This window comes from Pelophylax lessonae (genome assembly GCF_965119305.1).
Source record: "Pelophylax lessonae genome assembly, chromosome: 2".
NCBI classification, from domain to species: domain Eukaryota; kingdom Metazoa; phylum Chordata; class Amphibia; order Anura; family Ranidae; genus Pelophylax; species Pelophylax lessonae.
This window is the reverse complement of record NC_138769.1, coordinates 428,353,882-428,373,112: the sequence shown is the minus strand read 5'-3', so window position 1 is coordinate 428,373,112 and position 19,231 is coordinate 428,353,882. Positions and strand designations below refer to the sequence as shown.

Here is a 19,231-nt window from a genome sequence, read left to right as displayed (position 1 = left end):
AGGGAAAGAAGAATAAGGTAAGTAATTCACCTAATTTATCATACCTAGAAAAAAATTTTACTTAACCGTTTCAATGCAAAGGGAGATTTACTGTAAGAGTAACTTTTTTCTCCAGCCTGGAGTTCAGCTTTAAATATCCTTGCTCTCTAGGGTAATTCATAGCTGTCTTGCAGATAAGTAATTCACCTAATTTATCATACCTAGAAAAAAATTAGCATTTAACCGTTGCAGTGGAGTTCAGCTTTAAATATCTTTCAAGGCTAATTTACAGCTGTCTTGCAGAGAAGAGCAAGGAAAACGAACATGTAAACAAATACCAAGTTTTGGCTGGACATAAACTTTAATGGAATGCTGGAATACTTTCTCTGATCTCTTTCTCATTATGATGAAAACTCAGTATCTTCAGTCAGCCATTGGAAATAAAGGAGAATTTAACTGTCAGGATCATTGCTTAGGACCATATTTCAGCATAGCCAACATAGGCTGTGGCCTAGGGGAGCAGGGGAGCCAGGGGGTGCCCACACATCAGGTTGCTTGTTTTTAGTAACACCTTCCTGCGTATAATAAAAAGTTAAATTAATGCCATCATGCCGGTTAGTGCTATCTGGCCCTCATTGTCTGCTGGTAGGAAAGTGTACTATGTACTTGCAGCTTATCCACTTTTGGTCCATACACCTAGAAACAAACTATCATCTGTGCTCAATTGCGGAGATTTCCCTTCACTTTTTGTCCCATAGCCACAGCAAGAAGTGAGAGGAAATCTGTCAAAAGTGAGGTTTTTCTCTTTTAGACAGTAAGTGTCGCCATTAGAAGATTTCCACTTGATACTTGTTCTGGTGGCAACTAAAAAAATTGGATTTTCCTTCACTCTTCACCCAAATTAAGAGGGTAACGTTCCCTACCAGGGAAAAGCTACAAGGGGAATTAGAAAGAAGAAGAAGAAAATAAAGGGCAGGGGGCAGGGATGAATATAGAAGGGAAAAGACAGGAAATGGAAAGAACAAAATAAACTATAAAGGAATAATGGAAAATCCTGAAAGCAACTATTCCAAACTATTCCACAATTCTTTACTTTTTTGATACGAGTATCCAATTTAAAAATCCAAAACACTTCTCGTCTACTCATAAAGGAAAATTAATCTCCTCCACTCATCTGGTAGGACAATCCCCCTTTCTTCAATCTGGACTCTGAAAGAGTGAAGTGAGAGGAAATATTTTAAAAATGAGGTTTTTCTCTTTTAAGCAGTAAGTGTCCCCATTAGAAGATTTCCACTCGATGCTTGTTTTGGTGGCAACTAAAAAAAATGGATTTTCATTCTTCACCCAAATTGAAAGGGTAACGTTCCCTACCAGGGAGACAAACAGCAATAAAAATAGATGTTCTAATCCCTCATCCCTCTCTTCAAATTTAAAAAAAAATGGATTTAAGCTTTAAAAATTAGATGCATTGATGGCAAAATTTTGGGTATAAACGTTATAAAATATCACAAACCCTGAGAATTTTTTTTGTTTTTAGTGTGTGCTAGAAGTGAGAGTAGGAAAATTCTAGTTTACCTCAGGTTTAGCTAAGCCTGCGCTAAGGAACCTGGGTCAAAATTGACTAAGGTTCAGAGCTGGGTGACTCACCCTGGCAGCTCTCTGGTGCCTTCCCCTGGTCTAGAAGGTTGGAGATTCCTCTAGTATTAGAGGGTGGAGGGTAAGAGGAGCTGCCTTGAATATTTATGGAGCCTCAGCCAATCCTCAGATGTAGGTTGGCAGGGGGCTGAGACCAATTCATAAATAGACATGGGCCATGCTAGCAGGGGCAGTTGGGTGGAAGACCAAGATGCAGTGTTGAAGAGGCTGCCGGTGGCCCCTGAGGCAAACCCCCTAGTCTGGGGGGGGGGTCCTGCCTTGGGCCAGAGCTTGGGTGCTGGAAGGACCCTGCCAAAAACACAGAGGGAGGAGAGTTTCCTAGAGGCAAGGGAGCAAGAGAGGACAGAGTGTGTAGATCAACGCTGTGGGGACTAACAAAGGGGGGAGACTACCACATGTAGCCAGTCTTCCTTGAAGACAGCGGTGTGCTTAAGTCTTCAGCCTTTCGCTAGAGGTCTCCTGAGAGTAAGCCGGGTGGTCTGGTAGATAGTGAGTCTGGAGGACTGGTATGGAGAGTTAGCCTGGAGGCTTAGTGAAAGGAGCAGCTGCAGCCAGGTGGGTTGGCAGTGCCTGAAGAGGTGGTGCTGAGATCAGTAGCCACAGAGAATAAGTTACAAGCTGTTTCACTACAACTGTGCTACAGAAAAAGGGGCTATGAGTTCCTGTGTGTTAATGGCCTATTGCTAATCTGTCTGGGAGTCTGTCAGATCATTCAAAGTGATTCAGCTGGAGCAAGCACGTGAATATGGGAAGATGTCCCTAAGTTAACTGAAGTTTTGCTGAAGTCAAGTGAGCATCCCAAAACCTCCCATCCCTATCCAAGTTATTAACCCTCAAATAAAAAAACAAAAAACTAAAGAAAGTCACGGACTGTTCTCTGACTGTGTGCTTGTGAAAATTCGGTGTGCCTGGCTGTTCAGGACTGGGGGATTCAACTTCATCAGCAGTCCCTACGGGTAGTGCTACATTTATATATTTATCATTTCAGACTTTCATTGAAATATGCTGAGTCAGATGCTTGTATAGGCACACTCATCCTACCCATACTTCCTGCTGATAACATCACTTTATATATAGGCTGTCCTGTATTAAAGTGACTGACAATTTGTTGTACTGCGGTTGAATGACAGTTCAAATGGTATTCTGTACACCTTTCAGTGCCTAATAATTAGAGGTCAAAGCAGAATGATTACTGATCCATTGTGTTTTAAAAGAGGTTTAAATCTAGCAATCTATTTATATGTAGTAACTTGTCTGTTGCATTTGCAAGAACATATAATGCAAGCAGCAACTGTTAAAATTGAGACATTTCCTATAATTACACCTTCGTTCTGTCTACCACTGTGGACGGAAACAAAATCAGCACTTTAGCAAACACTATTTATATCTCAGTTCTGCTGCTTTCTGTCCTAAAACTAGTATTTAGTGTTCCTTCAACAATTAGTAACGCATTCCTTAGCCTCCTACTTCTGACAGTTATAAAACTAAACGTAATTTCTATTTTCAGTGAATAATGGTGAATTATATGCAAATTATGTATTATTTAACCACTTTAGCCCTGGAAGATTTTGCTGCTCAATGACCAGGACACTTTTTTCAACTTGGCATTGCGCGTCTTTAACTGACAATTGCGCGGTCATGTAATGCTGTACCCAAACAAAAGTTACATCCGTTTTGTCCCAAAAACAGAGCTTTATTTTGGTGGTATTTGATCACCTCTGCGCTTTTAATTTTTTGCGATATTAATAAAGAAAAGCGAAAATTTTGTGAAAAATTGACATTTTCTATTTTGACTGTTAAAAAATATCCAATATATTCAATTTTGTCATATATTTAGGCCAAAATGTATTTAGCTACATGTCTTTGACAAAAAAATGAGCGTATTTTTATCCACTTTAAGACCGGAAGATTTTACCCCCTTCCTGACCAGGCCATATTTTGCGATTTGTCACTGTATTACTTTAACGGACAATTGTGCGGTCGTGCGACGCCGTATCCCAATGAAATTTATGTCCTTTTTTTTTCCCACAAATAGAGCTTTCTCTTGGTGGTATTTGATCACCTGTGCGGTTTTTAATTTTTTTTAAAAAGAGCGACAATTTTGAAAACAAAAACAATATTTTTCACATTCTGATATATAACATTCCCAAAAAAAATTAAAAATCAAAATTTTTTAACATTTCAGGCCAATTTGTTTTTTGCTACATATTTTTGGTAAATCACAATAACCGTATCTTGATTGGTTTGAACAAAAGTTTTCGCGTTTACTAACTACGGGAAAGATTTATGTAATTTTTATTGTTTTTTTTTTTACTAGTAATGGCGGTGACCTGCGATTTATTTCGGGACTGTGACATTGTGGCAGACAGATCGGACCCCTAACTGACATTTTTGACACTTTTGGGGGGACCAGTGACATTACTACAGTAGTCAAATATGCATTATGCATATGCAGTGCTTAAATATGCACTGTTATTGTAATAATGACACTGGAAGGGAAGGGGTTAACACTGTTGGTGATCAAGGGGTTAAATGTATGCCTCATGCTTACTGACCTGTGTGGGGGAGGGGGTTCTGTGACACAAACAGAGATTGCAGGTTCAGTTATGCTGAATCCTGTGATCTCTACCTGTCTGTCACAGAGAAGATCCGCCTGCTTTGTTTACACAAGCGGGCGGATCTTCTCACAATTTCCTGGACATTTGGGGAAGAGAGGCAGCGTACGAGACAGAGCGGGACACAGCTGGCGTGCACGCCGCCGAGACCACTAGGAGTCCAGCGACGTAGGTCTACGTCGCTGGACACAGGGGAGCCGCACTGCCGCAGTAGCAGCACAGTGAGAGGTCTTAAAGTGGTTAATGAACACAGGAACCCTAATTTAGCATTAGAAGCTTATGACCTGCATATAAAACAATAGGTTTTATATAAAGTATAACTAAGGACAAATTGTTTTTTAGTTTTGGATAGAGTAGAGAGGGATAAGAACCCCTGTCAGTTTTTATTGCTGTCTGTGTCCCCCGTTCACTTTTTTATTTGTCTTGTTTACTATTATCATTGAAAGTGAAAGTAAAGAAAATCCCCAAATTTTGGGTTGCCTCCAGAAAAGTAATAGGGGAAAAAATCTTCCAATGGGGACACTGGTTCTGGTGACCTGGGGAATTCCCTTAAAGCGGTTGTATCCCGCTTTTTGACACTTTTACCTACAGGTAAGCCTATAATAAGGCTTACCTGTAGGTACAAATAATATCTCCTAAACCGGCACGGTTTAGGAGATATTTACAGTGCATGCAGCCGCTCGCGCGAGCGGCGCATGCGCTCTGAAGGTCCGGGGGGACCTTCAATTAACTTGCCGGGAGCTTGCCGGAAAAATCACTCCCGCGCGCATGCGCGGGAGTGACGTCATCGCGGCTCCGGCCAATCAGCGCGCTGGAGTCGTCTCTTTCGGCCAATCAGCGCGCTGGAGCCGCCGAACCCGGAAGAGACGACGAGGGATCATGGCAGCGCCCGCATCGATGTCCGGGGGTCCGTGTCGGGGCTTCGTTTTAAGGTAAGTTAAACATAATGGGCTAGTATGCGATGCATACTAGCTCATTATGCCTTTGTCTTGCAGGTTTTTTTTTTTTTTTTTTTAATAGGGTTTACAACCGCTTTAATTTGTAGGAATTTCTTCTCACTGCTTGTTTGGCAATGGAACAGGAAGTAAAGGAAAATCTCTGAAATGGGACACAGATGGCGAAAAAAAACATCTGACAGGGGTTATAATTGAGTTTTGCCTATAGTTCTATTTTAAAAGAGTTCGAATTAAAGCTAACCCGTTAAAGTGGAACTAAAGTAAAATAAATCAAAAAATTGCGAGTAGACAGGCTTTTTATTGCAGAAGAGGCAGGCTATGTCTATTCTGCAATTAAAAAACGTACTTGCCTGTTCAAAATCTACTTTAGATTGTACACAGAGTACATAGGATTGTAGGTCGCACCATCACACAAAATGTTATCCTACAACAATATATATAAAATAACCACACATACAGCAAGAATGGAATTCAAATGGCCGGGGCATCTTTATTGGTATTAAAATCAATTCATTAAACTTTATTAAAAGCATAAATAAATGAATAAATATATCTATTAAAACTTAAAATATTAAAACCTTTAAATATCACTCAGTCATAGAACTTGAGCAATAAAACATGAATAATTAATTTAAGCGAAGTCCCCCCTCGATCCAAGGGTGATAAAACCACATAAGGGGTGCCACGATGGGGTGGGAGGGAGGGGGGCTCGCCAAGCCGATCCAAGACAACTGTGAAGGGGTCAGTCATGAGATGGCTTATATAGCCCCCAGAAGGGGCTATATAAACATTCCCGAAGTGCATGTGTTTCCCGCTACAGCTATCCGTGACCCGTGTCCTTAGGACTTAAAGCTATACATACCCTAAAATGTTTTTATTTTAAAATTATTAAAATAAATTTAAACTTGTGGCGACCACACTCCCATGCCGTGGGCCCTTGAGCTGTGACCACTTAACATTCTCAGCACACCTTGGGAGCTTGCAGATGTTGCAACTCTGGAGTGGAGGAGAGTTTTTGCAGACTTTAGTTCTGCTTTTATACAATATAGAAAAGAAACTGACCGTAATAAATTGTAATGGGCACCCAAAGCTTCCTGCACATACTGTATATTCAGCAAACTTTATGGCGTAACTCTTAGCACATATAAAATCATACCACCAAACTTTCTGAGATGGGAATGAGGGACTCAAATTAGCAAAAGATTGTAGGCATAGGACACTATTCCTTTATATTGGCTTTTGGAATTGACAAATGCAGGAATTCAGAAATTGGATGAAATTTTTAGTGCATTTTATATACAACTATACAGATTAGACCAAAATGAGGGGAAAATGAGGAGGAAGGAGGGAAAGAGGGACTTTGTTCCAAGTAAGGGACAGTCCCTTGAAATCAGGGACATTTGGGAGCTTTGATAAAAGGCACACATTAATGCAGCTCTTTCTTCAATAATGTATCATTAAATGTGATTGGAAGTACCTGAATTTGACGTGTTATCAGTCTCTTGCAGTTCATGTACAACAGGGCTGAATTCAGGGCCGGATTAAGAGCATCATGGTCTTGGTGCTGAGGATTTTGAAGGGCCTTAAGGGCCGTGCCTTGGCATGCACCCAGAGCAGGAAGGGTGCAGCCATGCATGCCTAATTCAACATGGGATGCTGTCTCTGAAGCCCATAAACACATCCATGCATCGGCAACTGTCCCTCCTTGTCAGGCCTTCGCGCTGTGTGGGGAGGTTCTGAGGGAGCTGCCTGGGGAAGCGAGCATAGAAGCCAGACTTCTGTGTTTACAAGTGACAGAAGAGCGGTCACAGTGAATATGGCCAACCCGGGGCCTATATAAAAGGTAGGGGCCTGGAGCTGCAGCTCCAATAGCCCCTACGTTAATCTGGCCCTGGCTGAATTGTAAAAGAAGAAACAGTACAAGGACCCAATCAGTTCATGGCTAAAAAGAAGCATGCTGATTGGATGAGGAAGCAGAGGGACAGAAAGACAAGCTCATCCCTGTGTTTCTTCTCCTTTACCATCCAGTCACAAGATTGGCAGCGCCAGAATGACCTGGACTCAGAGGAAGTTCGATAAATGTTGCTGATCATCAGACTGAGGACATCTAAAGGTAGAAAAAAATACTGCTGGAGAAATCTCTGTACCCCCCTTTCCCACAACAGAACAGAACAGCATATAACAGATTTTTGCTACACACATGTACAAAATACACAAATACAAATACAACAGATACAGCCCTAGTGGGAATCAAATGAAAGCCATTAGAAGACAAGGAAGAATTACAAGCCAGTAAGCATATCATAAGCAGCCACATAGACCATGATGTCATACTGTTTATACATGAGAATGGTGTGGGAGCTATTTAAAAAATGTTCTCATGCTAGATGTCAAGCCAAGATCAATACAAAGCATTCACTCTGTTTTATTGACTTAGGACTGGCAGTGAAACATGCTTTATACTATGAAGGTTCTATAAGCCATGAACTGAAGAAGTAGCTTGGAGAAGTTACGAACATCTTCACCATTTCAGAACCTAACTAGTTGAATGGGACTAAACACTGCTAGCCATAATTTATACCCCCTATGAAAACCTCCACCAATAAAAAAAAAAAAAAAAAAAAAGAGCCTGACAGCAAATGTGATAAGCAAATTCGCAGGTGAGATTATCCAGCACGAATGGCTGGCATTAAGTGGAATGAATTTCCCTAGTTTACAATCTGTCTAGGTCTTTGAACCTGCTGTATTACATGTTCTATGTGAAGCTGCGGTGTATACCTGTTCTGGGTTGACCCTAAAATGTCATTCAGATAGGGGCTCTCATAGGGCTACCATAGAAACTATAAAGGACTTTGTGATTTTTTTGGTAGGAATGTGTAAAGTCAAATGACAAGATATCATGCTTACCTGCTTGCCCAGAATGCAATACCAGAAAACAAAAATGTGCGTTTTTAATGTGTTTATTCAAGCCTATGTTCCACACTCAGTTCCTTATGAAAGTCCATGGCGATTTCATCCTGAGATATTTTTTACTGATGAGTGATCTAGGTGAAATCTAAAGAGTAACTTCGCTTTTGTTGAGAAAAAAATATTCCCCACTGGGTGATCTATGCACATTGCAAGGATTTTAATCACTTTAAGACCGGAAGATTTTGCGGCTAAAGGACCAGGCCCTATTTTGCGATTCGGCACTGTGTGAATTTAACGGACATTTGCGCGGTCGTGCAACGCTGTACCTAAATAAAATTGACATCCTTTTTTTCCCCCACAAATAGAGCTTTCTTTTAGTGGTATTTGATCACCTGTGCAATTTTTATTTTTTGCGCTATAAACAAAAAAAGAGTGACAATTTTGAAAATATAAAACAATATTTAAAAAGAAAAATGTAAAAAGCTAATTTTTTTAACATTTTAGGCCAATTTGTTTTCTGCTACATATTTTCGGTAAAGAAAAAATAGCAATAAGCGTATTTTGATTGGTTTGCGCAAAAGTTATTGTGTCTACTAACTACGGGAAAGATTTTTATTGGCTTTCTTTTTTTTTTACTAGTAATGGTCGCGATCTGCAATTTTTTGCGGGACTGTGACATTACGGCATACAGATCCGAACCCTAACTGACATTTTTGACACTTTTGGGGGTACCAATGACATTACTGCAGTAATCAGTGCTAAAAATATGCATTGTTACTGTAATAATGCCATTGGCAGGGAAGGGGTTAATACTATTGGTGATCAAGGGGTTAAATGTAAGCCTAGGGGAGTGATTCTAACTGGGGGGGTTGGGCTTGTGAGATGACCATAGAGACATGAGATCCTATATAGCAGGATCGCATTGTCTCTGTGATCATCCGAGGGAGAAGGACGGACGGCTGTGTTTACATCAGCCGTCCGTCCTTCTCTGTCAGCGGGGAGAGATCGTCAGTGTCAGACGGCAATCGGAGCCGCCTGACACACGCACTGGCTTCCCCGCTGACGCTAGCTCCTCCCAGGCGAGCGCCGTACATGTATGGGGTTTTGCCTGGGAGAGCCAGCCAGCCTGCCGCAGTACATCTGCGGCCGCTGGTCGTCAAGTGGTTAACAAACTTTGTTGTAGATTCCTACCTTTTGTTATTCTGAAGAAATTCCTGTGTGTCTGTGTCCATGTGGAGAGTGAGTCCAATGGGAGTTTAATAATTATCAACCAGCTGCTGCACGTGCAGGGGTCTAATGAGGATAATTGCTGGGTCTGCATTCCTTTAGATGGGATTTCCTATTGGGAGCATCTCACCAAAAATAAAAATTTGTTGCAGAGGATACCTAATACCAGACTTGCATCTTATGCCCCGTACACACGTTCTGATTATCGTACGATAATTGGAACATGTGTACGGGGCATTCGTGTAGACTGCTGGGAAAATCTACGAGCCAATCACACAAGCAGAAAATTTGGTTTCTGGGGGGCACTCTATACACATCCTGTGTACAGAACACCTTCCAGTAGCCATATTGCATTAAACTTTACATGGAATTACAGCACTGCATATTGAAAAGGAAAGGTCATTTTTAATAACATTCAATTACAATGTGACCCAATTATATTTGCTATAATATTATTTTTTTTTAATATTTGTTATTATTTTTCCCAATGAAAGTGGCATTACCCTTTAAGTTAAGTTGGCCATACACTGATTTAAATCCAGCAGTCCAACAGGGACAATTGTGTGAGCTCCCCCACTATTTAATCGACTTCTGTTAAAGGAACATGTTGGAAAATCAGCGGCTGCAGCCAATCTTTGGCTGCTGCTGAACAGTGTATTTTGACAGCAAGACAATGTCCCAGCAGAGGGGGGGACTCTTCCATTAACTTCATTCATGTGGATGGTGGAATCTGCTTATTATTTTTTTAGCCCACTGGCTGAACGAAAAGAAAAGCTGTGTATGGCCAATTTAAGAATGGTCCCTGTTCACAAACTGTAAATGCACACAGAAATTGGTGACTACTATAGCGAAATGTATCTTTTCCTATCATGCTCAGAAGTAGGCGCATGATCCACTCCTTTTCCTACAGTCTTCTGGGATTCCACAAGTCTCTGGACTCCTGGACAACCCAGAGGATAAAGGCTCCCTGCTTCCTGCCCTCGGGTGCACAGAGAGACCGCACCTGATGATGCTGACATGGCTGGGCATGTGATCTGCCACCATGTGTTTGGTACTCCACTGTTAATCCAGATGTGTGGGCAGCCAAGCTGGAAAGCAAAAGCATTCAGCTTTCAAGGAAGACCCAGGCACTGCAGAGAACACTGCAACAATTGTTTCAAGAGTGTTGTGCCTCATGTGGGGTAGTTCTCCGCCTACAGCGGTTTTTCGGCTCAGATACTCCTGCAGTCACTGACCTGGGGAACTGGTCCTTGCATGCCTCCAGCTGCTCTCCTGGACTACCAGACCCAGCCTACCTAACAGTGAGAGAGCCACTGTCCAGGGCCAAGTGAAAGTAGCTGTTCCAATGGCTTTGTAGGGTGTTGCGTAGTTTAAAGAATAACTAAAGGCAAAACTTTTTTTTCAGTTTCAGATAGAGTGGAGAAGGATTTGGACACTAGTCAGTTTTTATTGCTGCCTGTGCCCCCATTGAGGAGATTCACCCTCTCTATTTATCCTGTTTATGTTTATCATTATCATTGAAAGTGAAAGTAAAAGAAAATCTTGACTTTTGGGTTGTCCCCCAGAAAAGTAGTAGAGGGAAAATCTTCCAATGGAGACACTAGTTCTGGTGACCTGGTGGTCCCCAAGGAATTCCTTTAATTTGCAGGGATTTCCTCTCACTTTTCGGTTTGGCTATGGGACAGGAAAGTGAAGGGAAATCTCCGAAATGGGACAAAGGTAGCGAAAATAAAATCTGACAGAGTTTATAATCCTCTCTGGTTCTATCCAAAATGGGAAAAAATGTTTTGCCTATAGTTCTACATTTATGAAGTAGTGGTTATTTTCTATATTCTGTTACAGAGACAGAAACAGTACTCTAGTCCCCGTTCACACTGGGGCGACCTGTGAGGCGACCTGGTCGCCTCACAGGTCGCCGTAGGTCGCCTTCCATAGGGAAGCTGCGGACCCGTTCTAATAGGAGCGACACAAGTCGCTCCGACTTAGAAAAAGGGTCCGGAGCTTCTTTGGGGCGACCCGGAGCGACCGTCATAGACTTCAATGTTATGAAGTCCGTGCCGGCCGCTCCGAGGTCCCCCCGGGAAGTCGGATCGCCCCAGTGTGAACGGGGCCTTAGGGTCTTCTGTTTGCATAGCTACATAATATGTTTAACAATGTTCTATAATGAATGCAGTTTCTTTTCTTTCTGACCTTGCTTGTATTGAACTTTGCACCTCTTTAGTAAAATTAATATTAACCACTTTAGAACCGCTCACAGTAATACTACTGCGGCAGAGTGGTTCGTTATCGTCCAGCGACGTAGTATTAACGTCGTTAGACACTCCCCCTTCTGGGCGGCGCTTGCGCGCCGCCGGAGGCTCGCTCCCGCTGTTTTCATTCACAGCGGGAGTCGGGCCAGGGGAGGAGCAGCGGCGATCGCCGCTGCTCTTACCCGATCGTCGGGAATCGAGTCTGGAGATCCGCCCGCTGTGTGTAAACACAGCGGGCGGATCTCCATAGTGACAGGGAGTGACAGATCGGACTGTTCAGCATAGCTGGACATCCGATCTGTCCATGACTCACACAGTCACCTCCCCCCCACACGTCAGTAAGCACCAGGCATACATTAACCCCTCCCTCTCCAATAAAATTAACCCCTTCCCTGCCAGTGTCATTTTTACAGTAACAGTGCATATATATAGCACTGATTACTGCAGTAATGTCACTGGTACCCCCAAAAGTGTCAAAAATGTCAGTCAAGGGTCCGATCTGTCCGCCGCAATGTCGCAGTCCCGCAAAAAAAATTGCAGATCGCCGCCATTACGCGTTAAAAAAAAACCACCAAAAATGACAGAAATCTTTCCCTTTGTTAGTAAACGCAATAACTTTTGCGCAAACCAATCAAAATTGGTTTGCGCAAAAGTTGTTTACCAAACATATGTAGCATAAAACAAATTGGCCAAAAATTTTTAAAAAAATTGGTTTTTACATCTTTTTTGGGGGGAATTTTTATAAAAAAATGTTAAAAATATTGTTATTTTTTCAAAATAAACGCTCTTTTTTTGTTTATAGCGCAAAAAGTAAAAATCGCACAGGTGATCAAATACCACCAAAAGAAAGCTCTGTTTGTGGGAAAAAAAGGACGTAAATTTCGTTTGGGTACGGCGTCGCACGACCGCGCAATTGTCAGTTGAAGTCGCACAGCGCCGAATCGCACAAAGTGGCCTGGACGGAAGACAGCAAAATCCTCCGGTGGTAAAGTGGTTAAAGCTATCCTCTGTAAGTTCCTTTGGTCAATCCCCTAAGCTGTTACTTTACCTTGTTAGTCCTGGTGCACTTGCTTGCTTTCTTCAGAATTTAATGCCCAATCTGCAGGACTTTTGCTGGTGGAGAAAAGGAAAATCTTGAGGCTGTCATGTTCTGAACCCAAACACCTAGTATATTGTTATACTGATGGGTTATAACAAGTTAACAAGTTCTTCAGTCTTCCAGGGTTTGTGCCCTGAGCAGCTTGGTGACCTACACAAGTCTTATCCTTAGCATTTTTGAGTTTCGGCTTAATTTCAAAGGAACAAGGATCTTCTTTAACAAATATTTTAAATCTGTGCAAATCCTACCTGGGTCAGAACTGAGAGGAATGTTCTCTTGCTTCCAGTCCTCAGGATAATAAACCCAAACAGAATCTCATTTTGCCAGGCATATATTTCATTGTTTGTGATCTATCTGACATTGGCTCACCCTAATAAACTTCTGCCAATTTCATAAGGGTCCAAAGTTTGATCATAATTCTTAGCAAGTCCAAAGTAGCTTCACCCAGACCATAATGTTTATTGAATTAGGATTGACAAACCCTGCATCACTCTCTATAATAAGTCTACAGTTCTGTTAGATGCACAGTAAGAACAATAAATTATTTATTTTAGTCAGCGAAGAAAAATAATTCTGAATTTTCTGCCAATGTGTTTTTTTTTTTAAATAGTGGTACTGTAGTTCTCTAACATTCTCATCATTCATACCAAAGCCTTTTTCTTATCTTTGCCTAACTACTTTAATGCCCCCTCCTTGAATATGGGCATTTTTTTTTTTTTTCGCAAAGTCTTCTAGCATTTTTGCCATTCCCCATCCTAATGTGAAATATGAGCTTTTCCTCTACATGCTTACAGTTCTCCAACACATCTCAACAAGTTCCATTCTCATTACAATAATAAAAGGCCAGTCCTTTCTATATCAGGATGTGAGCATTCAAGAACTGGTTTGGGATTCTTTGGCAGAGGTAGAATTATTTCTCCAAACTTTCTACATTACTATTGGACTATATAAAGGATGCTAGCATTAAGCTTTAACACATTTGTATGGCTATCTAGAGCATGGTTTTGTCATTTCCGGAGATGGCAATTTGCAATTAGAATGATTAGTGGAACTGAATTTTTTCTCTTTTGAGAAGAGGAGATCAAGAGGGGATCTGCTTAACATGTATAAATACATAAGTGGTCCACATAGTGATTTTGGTGTTGAGTTATTCATTGTAACGTCATCACAGAGGACAAGGGGGAACTCTTTACGTCTGGAGGAAAAGAGATTTAATCTCCAAATACGGAAACGCTTCTTCACAGTAAGAGCTGTGGAAATGTGAAATAGACTCACTCAAGAGCTGGTTCTGTCCAGCTCAGTAGATTGCTTTAAAAAAAAGCCTGGATTCTTTCCTAAATGTACATAATTTAACTGTATACTAACATTTATAGGTAAAGTTGATCTAGGGAATTTTCTATTTCTCTCGGGGGATCAGGAAGGAACTTTTTCCCCTGCTGGAGCAAATTGGATCATGCTTTGCTGGGGTTTATGCCTTCCTCTGTTTTGATGGACTTGTGTCTTTTTTTAACCAGACTAACTATGTAACTATATGTAAATATGTAATTAGTAATAAGGGGTTTATTTACAAAGTATTGGGTAAAGGAAAATGTAAACATGTAAGGCCCCTTTCACACTTATGCGACACAATTTTGCCGCGATTTTGCGGTGCGATTTTGACGCGACTTTGCCGCGATTTTGAAAGCAATGGCTATGGCTCAAAACGCAATCAAATCGTGGCAAAGTAGTGCAGGAACTACTTTGAAGTCGGTGCGACTTCAAAACACACTGATATGAATGGGGCTCATTGAAAATAATGGATAACGACTTGTCATGCGATTTTGCGGTCCAAAATCGCGGGACAAGTCGCACTAGTGTGAAAGGGGCCTAAGGGATAATGCAAAAAAGTAGAGCTTCTGCCAATGCTAGCCACAAAGAATAAAAGAAGAAATGTAATGTTTTTCATTTTTTGTTAAATTCTCTCCATTTTTACAGCCTTACTTATTTTGCAAATCTTACCTTTCTAACAGCCCACTATATGTGCTTTTATATGACAGGGCATTATTTCTTTAGCAATGTTAGTAAAGAGTCACATGTTTCTCTGCTTGGTTGCAAGCTGACAATAGGTTAGCTTTTACTGTGCAAACTAAACATTAATCTTTCTTTCCATGGGTATATGAAATATTGTTCCACCTTAAAAGAAATTTATGTCCTGGCTTCTTTATATTTTAACCCTTCCCTATGTATTTGATGCGTGATTGTGCTAGGTAAATATTTTCCAGTGTTTAATTAGAGAGCTTGCAGGCGTATTGAAACCTTAAATGCAGACATTCTTCAGAGGGGTGTACTGTGCAGGCAGCCACTAGTTGCGATTGTAGTGTGTGTAGAAAGACATGCCATGGTCGAGCTCCAACAAGCTCATTCACATTATTGACATTATGTGATATACATTCCCTCAGGGTGAGGAGTTGGATTTGGAAGAAGAGGTATCATTTCATTACTACTGGAAGTCAAACAAATGTCTTCTTGTATTTGATTGGCAGACAATATTACAGTACATATTTTACCAGCAGGGGCACAAATGTCAAGAGGTGAAATTGGTATTTGGTCTCACTAAAATGACAGGTGAGGCAGCAAATATTTTTACATTTAGGACATTTTTTCATGTAAAGCATTTTCTCACAATTATGACTCATATCTCAGTGGAATCCATGGGAACTTAAGTGCAGAGAAGCAGAAGCCATCAGACATGATCCTGACTGCTCGCATTCACTACGCTGTAGATGGTGGGGGGAGCACAATAATTATCTTTTCATGTAGGCTGCTCAATAGATGGAAATGAAATATAGTCTCCAAGCCTAGATATATTCTCATTTGTCTTCCTTGCAGATGGTTCCTTTCAAACCTACCGTAGTAAATATGGAACTCCAACACAGATTGACCAACAGCCAGCTAGATATTTAATTGTTACCATATATAACAAGTAATTGTGTTTCTTTTACCAAGAAATCTACATTGTAGGCAAATATAAGCTAAATGTAATATTTTTAAGAAAGTATGGGGTCCTTTACAAGTATGTTTGTGTAAAAATATGATCTGAATGATTAACAGCTTCCTGCAGGTAAAATAAATGATGCAGTGATCCAGTGCAGAAAATGATGTTTTCTTTATTTATAGTCCATTATTTGACAGAACAGTGCTGTCTGTATGGTTTGGGTTTGTTATCACTAATGTTAAGTTATTGGTTAGGACCAATGGATGAATGACGCTAAAACACATCACTAATGCTAGCTTGTTGGTTAGAACTAATGAATGGATGCCACTAAAACATGCAACCAAGTAAAACTTTGCTTGGTCAGGCCAAATAAATATTATAGCCTTCATAGGTAACATAGAAACCTATACAACCTTATCTTATGATAATATTAAGGTTATACAGGTGTACAGCTGAGTCTCTTTCAGCTAGTTGATTTTTATGTGTAATAGATTTCCTAGCCACAACACCAAAACAAAGAGATATTCAATTGTCAAATTGCTTCTAACTATTTAAGTCCAGGAAAAAGAAAAAAGGTACACTTGCAGTGCCTTCCTGACGCACTCTAAAGGTAAATGCTCATTATGCCTAGGCGGTGCTGAAATAAGGAGAAATACTTACCTAATTCTACAATCCATTAGGGTCTCTCCTTTGGTGGGACCTGTCCGCTGCAGTTTCCCCTGTAAGCAGCTCATGACCATGGTCACTCTCCCATACAATTCAACATTAATAACCCTGAATGATGACGCAGAGCGATCGCTCACAGACTGGAAGTTTGGGGAGAAGAGGAGAGTGCAGGAGCCAGCTGGAGCAGGGGTGTACTGTAAGTAATAATGCCTATTACTGTACATCCTAATCAAAATGAGCGTTAAACCCTCAAAGTGTGTGTGTGTGTGTGTGTGGGGGGGGGGGGGGCACTGCAAGGGTAGACTTGTTCTAATGCTTGGAATTGGGCTTTAATTCAGACAAGACTCTGTGCAGTCTTGTAAGCCTTGCACTATTAGTTTTTTTTGTGTGAAAAAAAAAACTGTTAGCTCCATTCGGAGCCGCTCAACTAACCGTGTGAGGAAAGTACAGCGATCTCCCCTGCTGAGCGGTTGTGCTCTGACATGGGGACGGCCCCCCCGCCAGAACACTCCATTCAGCGCTTGCTGCTATTAGCTGATTGGGAGTCGGTTGAATGCTGGTTTTCCAGTATATGTCTGATATTCACACGGCAGAATGTCGGCCGCTTTTTTTTGAACCAGCAAATGTCTCCCGACATTCTGCCCGTGTGTACGGGGCCTAACTATGATAAATAAAGTATATAAATCTATAAACATGTCTTAAAAATGCAACATGCTCACCCTTTCAACCGTCAGCAGCGAGAATAAAGACCATTCTCAGCAACCAGACTGTTGTCATCCCTGACAAGGTTGCAATTTTCCTTGAAGGGCCGCACAGAAACTGTGAAGGGGCCCAGAGGAACTCTGAGGAAGAACCTCAACCACATAAATGTAGAGCTGTGTCTACTGGGCAGAAAGAAGAAGAGGCTCAGTGTTGACAAATGGTGGGGTAAGAGAAAGGAGCTGGCCACAGTGCGCACAATCTGCAGCCATGTGCAAAACATGATCAAGGGAGTCACACTGCGTTTTCATTACAAGATGAGATTGGTGTATGTTCACTTTCCCATTAACAGAGTTATTCAGGAGTCTGGGTCACTTGTGGGAATCAGAAACTTCTTGGGGGAAAAATACATCCGCAGAGTACGCATGAGACCAGGTGTTGTCTGTGCCTTTTTTCAAGACCAGAAAGATGAGCTGATCCTCAAAGGCAATTGAGCTTGTTTCTAACTCTGCTGCATTGATCCAACAAGCCACCACAGTAAAGAACAAGGATATCTGAAAGTTCTTGGATGGTATCCATGTCTAGGAAAAAGGAATAGTCCAGCAGCTTGAAGAGTAAAACACTCAATTCAAGAAATCTGGGCCCTGTACTACATCTAATAAAGTCCATTTATAACAAAAAAAATATATATTTATATTTCCGGTAATTCCCAGCAGATTTTCACATTATCTAGACACCAGATGATTTTTCTTCTGTAACTAAATTGCACCAAAAAACAGGCAGAGGTTCTAATTTTTACCTACTCTATCCAAAACTAAAAATTTTTTTGGCTTGGCATACACTTCAACAGTGATATGGTTGGTGCTGTTTCTTACCTACCAAGCACCTAAGAAGCAGTGTAACAGTAATCTACAAAGTATAAACCGGTCAGCACCAAGGGCTTCGTGCTTACTGATAAAAGTTATTGTTTGTTCCATTACACAGAATAAAAGCTGGCTGTGATACATAGGAACATACAATCACTATAAAAGGAAAAAGCACCATTTCATATTGCACATGAATCCTTTATAAAGCCTGGCATTTACTGTAAAAACGATATAACAATTAAAGAAGTAGATCTGAAATGTAATTGTGATGAGTGAGTTAATCAAGATTCTGTTCTGTTTTCAATTACTCATACTGCATAGGATATAGATGAGTATGTGGGCGGGGCTCACTGCACCTATGTGGGGGACACAGAGAGGGGGTTTGCTAGTGCCTCCAAAAGCGGGCTGAGGCTGCCATTCAATGCAAGGCTGGCAGGAAGGCAGCGCGCCAACTTAAAAGCAATGCTTATGCAAAATAATGCAATTAACTCCTTGTAATATGTGTGAGAGCTCTACTCATTCCATGCTGTACACTATGGATATTGGTTCCTCATTACATTTCATAACTCTTCTCTTTGTATGGTGCAGCATTTCTGTGCCAGTATTGCTGAGCCTGAACCAGACTTCACCAGCCCAGTAACTTGTCACATCACTCCTAAAGACGTTGATCGATATATTACTCTTGAATACTAGGAATCTCACTTTATACATGCCCTGTGCTTATTCTCTCTCAAGGTCTCACCCTATCATCTGTGGCTTTCAGGCTGGGTCCCTAGGATGCCCCATGCCGCGGTTTGGATGCACTATTGGGGTTTCGGTTGCTAGGGAAGGAGCATAAGCACACAAGCTCCTTGAATACCAGGGCCTTCTGTTACCTACGCCAGGTTGCATGGCTTTCTGACAAGCTGGTTGATTATGCACTCAACAATAGTACTAATGTCATTAACAACATCAATATAGCCTCATCTGAATAGCTTCACTGCATGTTAGATATTTGTAATGCATCATCTTTAACTTGTCTTGTCCCCTAATATGCCCTGTTCTTGTTATATGCCATTATGCATGCACCTCTTTAAGGTTGTCCTAGAGCAACTTCAGACCAGGCCAAAATGTATATAACTATAAAAGTTCTCTACTGAAGTTGTTAAAAGTAGCATATGAACTGTTTAACAAGAATGTCTTCAATATCATTCCGGTCGTTATGGTTCTAACAGCCCCTTTTTGTCCTGAAAGATAGTTATACATGGAATAGGAATAAAAAGTCCTTTTAGTCCATTGCCCACAGCACAAAGCCACACCCCTGGAACCCCACAGGCAGTGGTTGAATGTAAAATA

At 41.1% G+C, this 19,231-nt stretch overlaps 1 pseudogene across 1 annotated transcript in view; it reads left to right on the top strand.

Moving 5' to 3' along the window:
- Window positions 1–17,648, top strand: part of LOC309546698 (large ribosomal subunit protein uL6-like) — a 154,955-nt pseudogene extending 137,307 nt beyond the window's left edge. Inside the window, exon 4 of the transcript in view lies at window positions 17,066–17,648. The product of the transcript in view is annotated as a large ribosomal subunit protein uL6-like (transcript). The remainder of the gene's footprint in view (window positions 1–17,065) is intronic.
- Window positions 17,649–19,231: the final 1,583 nt, after the last annotated feature.